Raw genomic sequence first — 15,264 nt, 5'->3', positions numbered from 1 at the left:
ATCCTGCCTGAGTTGCTGGAGGGTGCTCCTCTTCATGGGGACAGAATCAAGCTGCTACTCATGTTTAACAGAAAATTGAAATTCCAAGGTCTTGTCTTTGGTAGAGAGCTGAGGAAACTGTGAAGAGAGAGCAAAAATTTCGTAGGCTGGAGAGGTTTGGATGCCTTTGTCAGTGGGATTACCACTCCATTTTCCAGAAGTGTGCACCCAGGCACCTGCCATTCTTTCATCTTTATTCCAATCTGATTTCACCCAGTAGAGTTGTTGGAGCCGCTCTCCTACCATTAGTTCCATTGAGCTGGGGTAGTGACCAAATCTGTTTGGTTCCAGAAACCCGCCGAGATGAAAATCTCTTGCCCTTTGCACTACTGTGATATCGTCGATTCTCTCACTAGAAGGTTCATACCACAAGAAATCTAACATGATTCCAATGCTGATTGGAATAGCAGCAGACCCAGCAGTAGTTACTGCACTAATAGCAGAACCATACAACACAAATGCATCCTTAGCAGTAGATACAGGTGCCCAGTAGTAGAAGTTCTCAAGCTTGAGATCTCGGTGCATGATCTCATGCGTAGGACACATCTGCACTACTGCCACAACGGTTCTGGTAAGCCCAGCAGCAGTCCTTTCTGTAAAATGTCTCCGAGCAACCATACGATCAAACAAGTTACCTCCTGCACACAATTCCAGCACAAGATGCACGGCAGTATCATCCTCGTAAGTATCCCTCAAACACACTATGTTTGGAAGTTGAGGTAAATGCTTCATAATCTCCACCAACATGCCACTTGGAGCCCACATAATCCCTCGGTGATAATTAAGCTCTTTCCCAAACAGAACAGGAACAACTGCGTTGATCCCATTATCAATGGCATGCGGCTCCCTCCATGACACTCCAGAAATTCCAATAGAAATTCCAACAAGCAACTGAGTCATGGAAATTCCAACAAAATTTCCAGCACGTCCTGTCAGCTGCACCTGGATGGTATCTTTAGGTAGCCGATACATGTGGTAACTTTCCGGCACATCATGACTTCGCATTGTGCCAACAGCACAATTCACAGTGCTAAAAGGCATAGCCATGTATACTTGCAGGCCACTTTGCAGGGCAGGTGTGCCTGAAGCACTCAATTTCTTATCCAATGCCATGTCCAAACCATGGACCTGTTTCTGTACACCATATAGAGCTGCATAATATGTTGCAGTGTGTGGTTGCTGCTGGGGTGCCCATATCATCACTGCAATTGCAGCAGGAAAGGGAGAGAGCAGAAACATCTTGGCCTCATCAGCGCAAGCGCCATATGTCACTGCTGCAACTACTTTATGAATAAACAGCACTGGTTGCAGCAGTGCCACTGGTGGCAGCACTGGTGGCTGCAGAACTGCAGCAGCAGCACAAAACGATTTCTAGAAGAACCACGCGGCAGCAAAACTAGCACAAATAACCTCCAGTACAGCACCTTTCTCAAACCTCCCTCGATAATCCTCTTGCACACGGTGGCAAACACTCTCCTGCACCCAATAAATGAACTCAGCTCTACGAACAAGAGGGTAGGCCTCAGGATGCAAGTCCCTTGGACCATCCTTGACATCATCAATCATATCCCTCCCCTCATCCACAGCGGCATCTACATGCTGTGGTTGAGATTGGCTACTGATTTCCCATGCTGAAAACAGAACCTGGATCAACTCCCACCCCATGTCCTGGTGCAACAAATACATAGAAGAAGAAGCAAAAGACCCATGAGGTTCATCATCAACGTCCAATTCTTCCACCCCAGTGGTTCCCTGTGGCTCCTGAACCAGAGTATCATCCATGATAATATCAACCTCAACCTGCTCAGCATGCAGTCCAAATCTACTGAAATGGCAAACAAAAAATCTCCATTCACCCTTTGAAGGATCAAAAGAAATAAATTTATCGCCTTGCCGTTGGTTCGTGATTCGAGATAATCTAAGAGGTGGATCTTGTTTGACTTTGTCTGAAACTTGTAATTTCTTTTGGAGTAGTAGTGTAACTTCAGCCATCAACCTTTTATTTTTTGAAGCTGGCTTGGCACCGGGTTTGGTGCTGGAACCTAGTCCCACCATTTCTGAAACTATAATAAGACCATCTGCAGGCCCCCCATGAATACAGTGTCCCCGATTCATTGCATACCAGTACACGACATTTTTCTTGGGCAATTCATCAAACAGCTACAATGCCTCATACATCTTCCCTTTCTTCCCCACAGATTGCAAAACAAATAGTGGACGTGTTCTAATACCACTGCCTAATGAAGCAACCTGGTCCAGATAATAAGCAAAGGGAAGCAAGACTATGCAATCCACAAACAAAATTGTGAAAACTGCTTTGATCCTAAGATCGACCTCATTCAAATCTCTCCAACGAATTCTAGCAGGCAAATTAGTCAGGGACCACAATTGAAAAGAAGAGGGAAAACTCGATTCCAATTTCTGAGACACATACCCAACCACACCCTCAATGTCTAGAATAGCAACATCTGCAGTCTCTAATTCACCTTGCTTATCATGTAGGATCATCCCAGTAAGCACAAACCGATATGGGAAATCCACCCTACTGGTGGTCTCATCAACAGAAAGAATAAACAGCCCCACAATTTCAATTGGGCAATGACCATACACAAAAGTATTGTGCGCATCAACATAAAAACAAAGTTCCTTCAAAAAAAATTTGCCGAGACGCTTACCCCCCCCCCCCCCCCAAATTGGAATTTGGGTTTGCGCTGGTCTGCCGAGAAGTAGATTGCGAGTGGGATGTGTTGGCCGGAAATCCAATCCCACCGGAGTTGTGTCCGACGGCGCCGACGGAGCCTCCTCCATGTCCGGTGGCAAAGGGCAGCCCTTTGGGGCTTCGCCTCTTGGTTATTTTCCGAGACCAAGGGCTCTCGAAAACGCCTCCTTATCGGACGAATTGCTTCTGCTGGCCGTGAGGAGGGGTTTGTTGAGGATGAACCCAAATCAACCCTTACCGACGGGTTTGTGGTCGTATACCCCTCCGATTTCTGGTTTCCAAGGTCCTTCTTGGTGTCTGCCTCTTCTACAGGGACGTCGGCCGGAAAAGAAGATAAAATCTTCGAATTTTCTGGGTGGCCATTGTGCCCGTCCGAGATAGTTTCTACTACCTCTTTTGCGCATATTTCATGGTCGGATATTTGAGGTCGTGTGACCATTTCTGCTGAAGCTACGAGTTCTTCACTTGCATAAATTTCAATGGAAGCATCTAAGCGTGCTAGTATTTCTTCCAATTCCTTACCCATAGCCATCCATCTTTCTTGGGATATAGAATAACCCATTGTGTTACCGCTCTGATACCAGTTGTTACGGTCCCGGATCTGACACAAGGATTCTTTGGGAGGATCTGGGGTCTGCCACGGGTTACGGGTCTTCCAGGCATTACCGTAGGGGAATTAGGAAGACATGGGGAAGATGAAAACGAAAGATCAAGCCTAAGGGAAGCTTGAAAATCCTAGAGCTCATTGAGGAGAACTCTAAGCCTCTTTACGCTAGATTTAACCTAATTCTTAATACTTCAATGCTTGTATTTCTCATTACTCTTACCCCTTAAATAGGGTTCACCCTGTTAGGGTTTACAATAAAATATTCCAAAAATATCCCTATTAATAAATAATTCCAAAAATACCCTTGTGACCTAAAACTGAAATAAAATAAAGTAAATTAAAGAAAACACTAAAATAATAATGTTATTGCGTGCATAACAAAAGCACTCTCCTCTCTTTCCACAAACTCGTCCAGCCCTCATTTTTCTTTTTGACGCAACCCTCTTCTCCCTTAATCCAAACTCTCTTCTTCCCGTTCTTCTTCTTTTCTTCTCCTTCTCTCTTCTTCTTCTTCTTCTTTCTTGTTGATCTAAATTTCCTTTCATGAGATCCTAAATTCTACAATGGTTATCTTTTTGAGTCCTTCTTGATCTTCCAACTAGCTTGTGGTTATCTTTGTGAGTCCCACTTGATCTTCTAACTTATGTGATAAAGATGCAAGCTCGTGGTAATCATGGTGGGTCCTACTTCTTATGGGCTCTGATCCATCTTCCAACAGTCCCCCTCAAGTTGGGGGTGAGAGAACATCATGAACTCCCAGCTTGCTGCAAATGATATATAGGATCCTTTTGTATAAATGACAGTCTTCCCTATCTTCCAACACTCCCCCTCACGTTGATGTCTCTTCCATGAGCCCAACTGGCACAAGATAAGTGAGAGTAAAATCACTCAAAGTCGTATGACATTGCTCCATACTCTAGTAGGTTGGACCACATTCATATCTTCTATAGGTAGTGGGTCTATACGCAATGCTCAGAAGTGTAATAAAACTTTACCATCGTTGTGTCCCTCCATAGGACAACGACTCTCAAGTGGTAGGAGTAATAAATGCCAATTAAGGGGTGGGGTGGGGGGAGGGGGTTAACATAGATGTAGTAATAAGCTCTTCCATCATGGTGATGTAACATAGATCTAGTAATAAACTTGTTCATCATGGTGTCCCAACCCGGGCACCGACTCTCACAGGTAGAAATTAATGGGTAAATTTTATGTAGTAATAAGCTCCTCCATCATGGTGTCCCAACCGTAGCGACACTCATAAGGTTACAATAGGGTTGGCCCAAAGATATTTGTGAGAGTCAAATAAAGGATGGTATGAGAAAGGATACTGAGGCCACCACTTCTTCAATAATAATGTCTCATCCAAAGTGACACAATAGCTACAATTGAAATAGGACTAGGCCCATATAACACGAACCAAAATAATGAAAATCCTTTTACAAGGACCTATGAAATAATTCGATGCAAGTATCTTTGCAGAATAATATGTTGACCAAGGAATATGTTGCAAATGCCTCAAAATTATAATCCAACCAAAAAAATAGAATCAAGTCAACCCGAATCAGGTATCACCAATAATTACCACAATTATTATTACGAGTCAAGATTCTTGGTCTTCAATTTTTTTCTACAAAAATTTCTTCTTAGATGCAAAAGCTTCATCTTTTGTGCTCCCCCTTTCTTGAATATTTAGGTCACATAAAACTTACCACAATATATGGAAAAAAATACCTCTTTCTTGTACTTCTTCTATTTCTCCCCCTCAATCTGAGAGGTAATGGCAGTGATCCTAGCTTAAACCAAATAACATAGATGTATTAATAAGTTCATCAATAAAAGCAATTCAAAAAAGTGACGCAAAACAATCGGCTTAAATTCAAATTTTTCTATGCAACAGGATACCAATATGACATTTGATTCTTCCAATGCAAATATATCCTTAAATATAGATCAGATTGACAAGAAATTTTCTCATTCTGAAACTATACTTAAATACCTTTCATCCAAGTATAAATTCACTTCATAAAATATACTTCTATTGAGATATATAATCTGATGGATTTTCGTCTGTGCCGAACTAAGTACTCTTTCCCATTTTTCTAACATGACCATTGAATCTTCCAAGATCAATATCTCCATATAAAAAACTCAGATCTAGAATTAGTTGAATAGGTAAGAGAATAAACTTACAGATCTTTCTTTTTATATATAATTCTACATATAAATTCTCGTTCTTGATAGCATAAAATAGATTGGAAGTTGAAGCTTTCTGTTATTGCATGAACGTCTTTTGCAATCTGACCTTTGCTATTTCAAATATCAATTTCTTTGTAGAAAACTCTGATCGGAAAAAATCATTTTTCTGTGGAAATAGACTTGAATATATTTCAGTAAGTATATAATTTTCAATTTTAAAAGCCCATTATAGAAGTGAAAAACGTAAAGAAAATAATGGGTATAGGGACTGAAAAAAAGATAAATACGAACCTAAACTGCTAAAAATAATAACTCAGAAAAGATCACATTACCTCTATGGGTTGACCGAGTCAACTCACAGACACTGCTCTGATACCATGTTGAATTTATGAAAAATAGAAATACTTCATTGACTTATTATAATTAGAGTACATGAAACTCTATTTATAATAGAGGAAGGTAGTATAGTCCAATTACAATTAAACTACCCTTGTCCCAATTACATCCAAACTCTAACACTTAAAGATAAGTCCTAGCATAATTAAATAACTCAATATAAATAGAAGACAACATAACTCAAACTAGAACTCTTCTATGTGGACGTGACCATAAGATAAAGATGTGTTATAATGTGGGACCCACCATGAGGACATGATATGACAAGAAGAGTCCTCACCCAAGCTAGCATTAGTTAAGAAGATATGAAGCACAAGCTGAAATGAGTTAAAAGACTCGAAGATCAAGTGGGACCCACAAAGATACCACGAGCTGGTAACCTTATCAATATGAGCTGGAAGATCATATGGGACCTACAAGGATAAGGCCACGAGCTAGCCACCTCCCTTATGTCCATGTTATTGAAGAAGAGTTCTAGTTCAACTTATATTAGACCACTAGTAGATTGTGTTATCTTTTCATGATAGACTTATCTTAGAGAGTTAGAGTTGGAATATAATTAGGAATTTGAAAGGTTAATTGTATAAGGACTCTATCACTTCTTATACTATAAATAGAGGTTTTGTAATTTGGAATTAATCAAGTTACACAATTCATTCTTGAGTAAATCTTTCTCTCTTTGTTTGGCGCACATCTCTCTTTTCCTCTTCTCTTCTCTCTACCCGAGAGTTCTTCTTCCATTTTCTTCTTTTTCTTTCTCCCTTCTCTTACTCAGAATATTGGAAAAGGGATCCTAAATTCAACAAGATGCCAGCTCATGGCTGTCCTTATGGGTCTCACTTGATCTTCTAACCAACTCATGGTTATCTTTGTGAGTCCTTGTTCTTCCAACTTATGTGATAAGGATGCTAGCTCGTGGTAATCATGGTGGGTTCTACTTCTTATGTGCTTGGGCCCATCTTACAATACTCTTAGATATGTGGGCCTTCCTTGCTCGTGTGGCCCATCTTACAATACTTTTAGATATATGGGCTTTTCTTGGTCATGTGGGCTTGGGCACAACTTCCAATAGCAAATGGTAGTGACTAATGCTTCCTTCTGCTTGTCTTGGACAGAGACATCCGTGGAGGCAGGCTGAGCTAGCATCCATTCTTGAAGAAGGCCTCTAAAAAAAACAAAATATTCATGGATATCTTCTCCTTATTTAGTGTTGAACAATCTTTGGAATCAAATGGCCTGTGTAAGTTGTTGGAGCTAGACTACAACTTAGCACATGTCTCCCAAATTTGTTTAGCGGTGTCGAGATGAATAACATTTTTGGAGACATGTTCTTCCATGTTGTTGATGAGCCAACTAATAACAAAAGTATCATTTTTTAACCACTTAGTATAAGAAATATCTTCTTCGTCAATAGGTGGCCCAAGTAGATCCTATGTTATAAGGAACCGATGAACCGATGTGGTCCAACTCATGAAATTTGATACCCCTCGCAAGGGTATGGTAGTAATCTTGAGAATATCACTCTTGTGACCCATGTTGTCTTCAGCCATAATAGACAATTCAATGTACTAAAAAAATTCTCCAAAAATAATAATCACAAAACCGAGTAGAGTTCTTCAACCAACTCGGTTAACGGAGAGGCTTAGCAAAGAAGCTAAGTAATCATATTTTTGAAATCCAATGTATAAAAAAAAATGACTCATAATAAACTCAAGGACAATTTTCTTTATCATGGAATCCTATTCCCACAAAATTATAACCTTTTATGCAGAAAATCTCAACATAAACTGATTTTCAGCCAAATACTTGCAAACCAACAAAACTACCTTGGTAAACTTCTTCTAATCCGAGATGGATAAATCTCAATAATCTCATAAGATGAAGACAACCATAAAATCATCTCTAAACCATCTTCTAAATCTAAAAAACATGAGCATAAAGTAATAATATCAAGAGTTAAAAACACTTATCTCATAAGCTTCAATCTTGCTTCACAAAGAGCCTTCTATGGGTAGCTTTGATCATAACCTTTGAGAGCATTCTTTTGACATGGGAATCCTAAATTTGATGCTTTGATACCATGTTGAATTTAGGACCCCATGACTAAAATCTTGAGCCAGGCGAGAGAGGGATAAAAAGAGAAGGAGAGAGAGATCTCTCGGGTAGAGAGGAGAAGAAAAAAAAGGAAAAAAAAAAGTTTAGGCTAAAGAGATACTTAACGAGTTGAAAAGTGGAAAACTACTTGACTTCAATATAATTCCAGTACATGAACCTCTAATTATAGTAGAGGAAAGTGGTAGAGTTCAAATACAATTAAACTACCCTTGTCCCAATTACACCCAAACTCTTACACTTAAAGATAAGTTCTAGCATAATTAAATAACTCAACATAACTAGAAGACTAACATAACTAGAACTGAAACTCTTCTATGAAGAACACTATCATGTGATAAGGATGAAAGTTCATGGTTATCATGGTGGGTCCCACTTGATCTTCAAATCTTCCAACTCATGCTAGCTCGTGTGAGCCATCTCACGTTATCTTGGTGGGTCCCACCAGCTCGTGTAACCATGGTGGGTCTCACTTTGTAACATACAGTAAGCCATATCTCGAAGTTGCTAAGATTCAAATCCTTAGCACTTCTATTATTCCCAAATTTGATGATGTATGTTCCACATTACTTTGCATTCTAGACTTTTCTTCTCCTTCTCCTACTGAAGTGGTATCCGCTATGTACTCATGGCATAGGGGAACAACAACCAACCGCGGCCCGTGGAAGAAATTATAGAGGAGGATGATGAGAATGCAAAATGTCATATTTTTCTAACTTAATGCTTAGGTTTTTATAATTATTTGGTGCTTAAATATACTCATTATTCTAATATTTTGACTTAGGATGCAAATGGAGGTGTTAAGTGCAAAACGAAGTTAATTGGGCAATTTTGGATAGTTTCAATGTTGCTTCGTAATCTGGGCATAAATCTCTCATCCGAACTCTGATTGAGATGATTCAAGATGCTATGGAACTCCAAGAAATATTTCTACAACTTTTATGTTTATAATTTCGATAGATAATGGCTTAATACATGTATAAATATGGCTTGAAGTCACAGCATGTGCACTGTGACGTCCTTGAACTCACTTTCCTAGTCAGGGTAGTATCGTATTTTATTTTTTATTGATTTTAGGGTTTTTTGGGCAAAGGGACGGAAAGCACAAAGAGATTTAGGTCCAGCCTCTTTTTCTCCTCCAGCCGCCCTCCTCTAGCTCTCTTCTCGAGCTTTTCCTCTTCTCTCTAGTTTTTCCCTCAGTTTTCTTCATGGCCCTGCGTGGCTAAACTTTCGACTTGGTCAAAGGAAATTGAAGCCTCGGAATCAATACAAATGTGAGATCTATTTTTTTTTTCATCATTCAATTTATGTTTTGAGTATCCGATGCTCTTTTGTAAATTTTTTTCATGATTGTCTCGTTTAATCACTAGGAGGCCTACTAGTTTACTACTCGTTGCAATCTACTGCTAGGTTAAAAGTCAAATATGTAATTGTTTGATCCCTCTAACTTGAGGTGCAATTGAGATTTGATGATTTGTTGCGTCAGGAATTATTAGATATTAAGAAGAATGCTAAACTAAATTAAATGCAACCACTTGTGTTGTTTAGTTTCATCGATCTCACTAATTCTTAAGGTTGTTGCTAGATTAAACCTTTAGCGCTTATCTTGGGTTATTTAGTAGTTAGGATTAATTGGATTTCTTGTTTTCTAATTAACTATGAAAGGACAAATAGGAAGATAGTTCCAACAATAAATATTCAAGTGCGAATTGATATATGCTTGCATCGATGATCAGTTGTGAAATTTCGACGGAGGATGTTGACTTAGACCAAGGTTTGTTCTTTTGATTGATTTTGAGCCTTTAATTTGAATTTTTTTTCTTAAAATTGTTTTTCGTTATAATCAACCCCCCTCCCCCCCCCCCCCCCCCATCCTTGTTCATGGAGGATAAAATTAGACTAATCACTCTTCGTGGGATCGATCCTTACTCGCACTACTACATATATTTTTAGGAGTATAGGTTTTTTTTTGGGTGCCTGCGACAACACACCAAATTTTGGTGTCATTGCTGGTGAGTGATTCTAGTTGATCTTTGTGCTTCTTGTGACCCTTAGTTCGTTCTTAAAATTAAAAAAAAAATTGTTAGTTTTTCCTAGTTAGGGTTTTTAGAAATTTTTCTTTTATTCTAGATTTTCCATATTTTTTTTCATGTTATAGTAGAGTTCCCTTGATTGTTTATGATTGTATCTCGAGATTCTAATCAAGGTGATTTGCAGTGCGTTATAGAAATAGAGAGAACTTCAGGTAGGTTAAGGAGAGAAACTCGTCTCCTGCCCACTTTTTATGGTCTTCCAGATGAAGATCCTCACAAGCATCTAAAGGAGTTTCATGTGGTATGCACGAGTATGAAACCCACGGGGGTGACCGAAGAGCAAATTAAATTACGAGCCTTTCCGTTTTCTTTGAAGGATTGGCTCTATTATCTAGTCTTCGGGAGTATTACCACATGGGACGAGATGAAAAGATTTTTTTTGGAGAAAAATTTTCCAGCTTCAAGGGCGGCCAACATTCGGAAAGAAATTTGTGGTGTAAGGCAACATAACGGAGAGTCCATACACGAATACTGGGAACATTTCAAGAAATTATGTGCAAACTGCCCCCATCATCAAATTAGCGAGCAACTTCCTATGAGGGCCTTCTACCCACTGATAGGAGGATGATTGATTCTTCTAGTGGATGAACTTTGGTGGATAAAACTCCCAAGGCCGCAAAAAACTTGATTGCAAATATGGTGGCCAATTTTCAACAATTTGGCACTAGGCTTGACCTTCCATCTAAGAATGTTAATGAGGTAAATATTTCCTCCCATGAAAAACAAATTGTAAGTCTAACTTCTCTTGTTCGTCAAATGGCTGCAGGTAATATGCTAACGGCGAAGGCTTGTGGGATTTGTTCAATAGTAGGGCATCCAATCGATATGTGTCTAACTCTTCAAGAGGAGCCTGCTAAGCAAGTGAATGTAGCGGGTCATTTTCCTACACAACCACAAAGGAAGTATGATCCCTATTCGAACACGTGTAACATGGGATGGAGGATCATCCCAACCTTAGCTATGGGAATCCACAAGTTAATCAGCCCGCGACTCAAAATCACCCAAGTTACCAGCAATATAAGTAGCCATATCCACCTAGACAACAATCGGGTCAAACTTCCAATTCTGGTATGTCGTTAGAAGATATTGTTAAGTCTCTTGCTACTAATACTTTACAATTTCAACAAAAGAAAAGGGCCAGTATTCAAAGTTTGAACAATCAGATGGGCCAGATGGCAACCGCAATTAGTTGTCTTGAGGCGCAAAGTTTGGAGAAATTACCCTTTCAAATGGTAATAAATCCAAGAGAAAATGCAAGTGCAATCGTTTTGAGAAGTGGTAAAGAGGTCAAGATTCTAGTAAAGGCAGCCCCTGCATCGTTGGAGCAAGAAATGGAGAACAACGTCATTGCAGACAGGAACGTTCCCAATGATGATGACGTACTTGAGTGTAAGTTTCTACCTCTTTCTGATTAAAAACTAATTCCTCCTTTTCCTCAGGCTTTGGCAGATTCTAGAAAGTATGAGCAAAATAAAGATTTATATGACACTTTCCGTAGATGTGAGGTAAATATTTGACTTTTAGATGCTATTAAATAAGTGTCTCGTTATGCTAAATTCCTGAAAGAACTGTGCACAATTAAGAGGAAACAAAAAATTAAAGGATGTGAGAAGGTGAGAGTAGGGGAGTGTTGGAATATGTGATATAATTAGGGTGGCACTGATGTAATTAGTTTACATTTTTTATCTCTTCTTCACTTTTATTAGGGTGAAGGTATACTTGTAATATTGGTAGTTTTGATATCTATAAATATGCCTTATGGGGGAGGGTTTGGATCAAGTCCATAACCTCCAGTTTTCTCCCAATGGTGTCTCTCTCATTTTTCTCATGGTGTCTCTCTTATTTTTCTCCATGACCTAAATCATGGAGTCCTGAAAATCAATGTGGTATTAGAGCATTGATTTTCAGGACTCACATCTATGGTTCAAGATTGAAAAAAAAAACCATCATTTTTTTATTTGCTCATATTGTTGTTTTGTTTTTCGTCATTACTAGAAGTCCCTTTCTGTTGCTGAGTTTTTCATATTTTTTCTGCTTGGGGAATGAGTTTGTAAAGCAGAATTAGAATCTGCTCAGTGGATGATCGATCTGTGGATGATCATGGTTTTGGTACATACATCTTTGTCCCAACCCGTTGGTTTGACCCAGCCCTGTATCAACACCACCTTCAATATTATTTCTGGAAAGTTATGAAACTTATCTTCATCGGAGAAATAATGTTGTTGGTTGGAAGTTTTTCGGCTAAAAGTATAGAACATGTTACTGCTGATTCTGCTGTCCGAGTTATTGCATTTCCTCACTCAAACCAGAATCTTAATCCAGCGAGTTACTGCTATTGGTGGCGAGTTAATCTTAATCTTACTGGTTCCATTGCCGGGACAATCATTTTGTTATTGGTTCCATTGGTAACAGACTGTGCAGTGAAATCCTCTACATCTCTGCTTGTCAGTGACAGTACTCTATTTTTACACTTCTCAGCGAAGATTAATGCTTTGTTGTCTCTGCTATTCCATCTCTCGGTTGCTATCATCTTTTTCGTCGGATTTGCCGTAATTATTGTCGTAATTGATCAACAATCTGTTGGAAGACAGTGTTACGGTCCTGGATCCAACACAAGGATTCTTTGGGAGGATCTAGGATCTACCATGGGTTACGGGTCTTCCATGCATTACTGTAAGGATAGTAGGAAGACATGAGGAAGACGAAAATCAATGGAGGATGAGAGAATACATGGGTTTTTAAGGAAAACCCTAACCTCAAGATCAAGAAGGTAGCCTGTTTACGCTAGATTTAACCTAATTCTTAATACTTCAATCTTCCTCTCTTGTTATTACTCTTACCCCTTAAATAGGGTTCACCCTGTTAGGGTTTAATATAAAATATTAAAAAATACTCCTATAAATAAAATATTCTAAAAATATCCCTATAAATAAAATATTCCAAAAAATACCCTTGTGGGCTAAATTGAAATAAAATAAAGTAAATTAAAGAAAAAAAATAAAATAATAATGTTATTGTGTTCATAACATTACACCCCCTGGAAGAACGAGCTTGTCCTCAAGCTCGAAGTTAGGTTTGCATGCCCGTGCCGATGTCTCCATCCCTTCTCAAGCATCAACCCAATATCTGTGGCAGCCCTGTGGACTACCAAGCTAAAACATCCACCTAGAGAAGCATGTTGTTTTTTTTTTTTTTCATTCGGATCTCCCACTTGTAGTTTTATGTTTCTCTACTAGACCTCATCCCCAGGTGGTAGTAATTTCAAAATACCTAGGGTGATGATTGACTAAGAGCACAACTGTCCTACAGTTGGAGAGTGGTCCAGCCCATAGCGTAAGATCTCCCTCCATGCGAACCTTCGTAGCTTGAACACCAAGATGATCTTGGTTCACTGCTACCACTTCCTTATTGCCAATAATTTTCAAGGTTTCCTTGGTGGCATTCCGCACATCACATCCGATTAGGAGAGGTGCCTTAGAGATAGCCCACAAACTGAAGTGTGTGATGTATTCATCATTGGTCATACCTCCATTTCCTACCTCAAGCATGTCTGGATCATTCCAACCACCAAGCAGTGCAAGCTCAGCATACACTTCCTTCATATCAGTGCTGGAGACCATGCCCTCTTCAAGTTTTCTAGCAGTCCGCAAAGCACTCAACCCTAGTTCTTTTGGCCTCTCCAAATCCTTAGCATAGCCCCCCGAATCATGAGTAGCAATCCCAAGGAAGTGCCCAAGACCATGAAGCATGAAAACAGCACCCAATCTCTCAGCCATCATATCATCAACATCACCATTAATTAAGCCACCAACAACCAATGACTCGAGAATAACTTTCTCTGCTAGCTTGTGCATGTCCATCCAGCATACTCCAGGTCTCATTGTAGAGACAACGTCATTATGGGCCTTAATGACTGCATTATAGATAAGATGTTGATCACTCATAAATTTACCATTCACAGGAAAAGAACAAGTTATGTCAGAACCATAAAAATGGTATTCAGCTCCCATATCTAGAAGTGCCATGTCACCATCGTGTAAGATCCTATCATTTGGAGCAGCAGCATGCCCATAATGAAGAACAAAGCTACTTTCACCAGTAGCACATATGCATGTGTATGAACAATATCTACAGCCTCCATACATGTACACAGGATGGAAAAACATGCTCTCCAACTAATACTCTTTCATGCCCACTTTTGTTTTGGACATAGCCTCAATATGAGCCTCCAAACTTATATCATTACCATACTGTATGAGTTCAAGCTCCATTCCCAACTTAAATATACGGCATTCAGACAAGATAGGATGCAATGTACTACGATCTGTTTCAAACTTCTCCATTTCCTCAAGCTCTGCAGGTTTGGAAAATTTGTTGCTATCAGTATTAAGCTCATACAAGAGAAACAAAAATGGATTTCCCAATCCTTGGTAGTGATCATAAAGCACCTAATTACATGGCGAAATTCATACACACAAACCCTAATTCCACCAATTAAGCATTGTTGCTCTGCAACAGAGGACAAAAAACCTTTGTCCACAATTTTCGAGCAGCGTTGCTACTGCTCAACCTCTTGGAGGCCCTTCAACCGCATGGAACCACCGATTTGACCTAAAAATAGATGACGATTCAGAAGCTTACCCCCAATTTCGTTGGAGATGGTTCCCCACTGGGCTTCAAAGGGCGAGGTTGAGAATGAGAATCCGGAAGCCGAAGCCCACCGAATTTGTTTTCGACGGTGCTTCCTCTTTTTCTGGTGAACTCTTTTTTCTGTCGGTGCTTGTAGATTGTCGGAGACATGTTAAGCACCTAGCCAATACTACCCAAAAGACCGTCCTGTTAGGAGCAGAAGACATAGGTACTTAACCCAGACCCATAACCAGGATGTCCCATAACATCACACGCCCCTTCGCAAGCCGAAGACCACGACAGTGCAACGACACAGGCCCGACCCGGGTTTTTATCCTACGGCCTACCTGTATTTTAATTCAGCCTTTGCGTGAGACGCAGCGACACTGGCCTGACCTGGGTTTTTACCCTACGGCCTACCAGTATTTAAATCCAGCCTCTACAACGTTGCCGGGAATCGAACTAGCGACCGA

The 15,264-nt window shown here is 39.7% G+C and overlaps 1 pseudogene; it reads right to left on the bottom strand.

The window, feature by feature from the left end:
• Positions 1-13,401: 13,401 nt before the first annotated feature.
• LOC137943617 (uncharacterized) lies at positions 13,402-14,962 on the bottom strand (annotated as a pseudogene).
• Positions 14,963-15,264: the final 302 nt, after the last annotated feature.

Source organism: Aristolochia californica, unplaced genomic scaffold (assembly GCF_029961685.1).
Source record: "Aristolochia californica isolate CCGP_79_NKW_82.1479 unplaced genomic scaffold, dmAriCali1.0.hap1 SCAF_11, whole genome shotgun sequence".
In the NCBI taxonomy this organism is placed as follows: Eukaryota; Viridiplantae; Streptophyta; class Magnoliopsida; order Piperales; family Aristolochiaceae; genus Aristolochia; species Aristolochia californica.
Note: the sequence above shows the minus strand (reverse complement) of the source record. Positions and strands in the feature narration are given on the sequence as shown.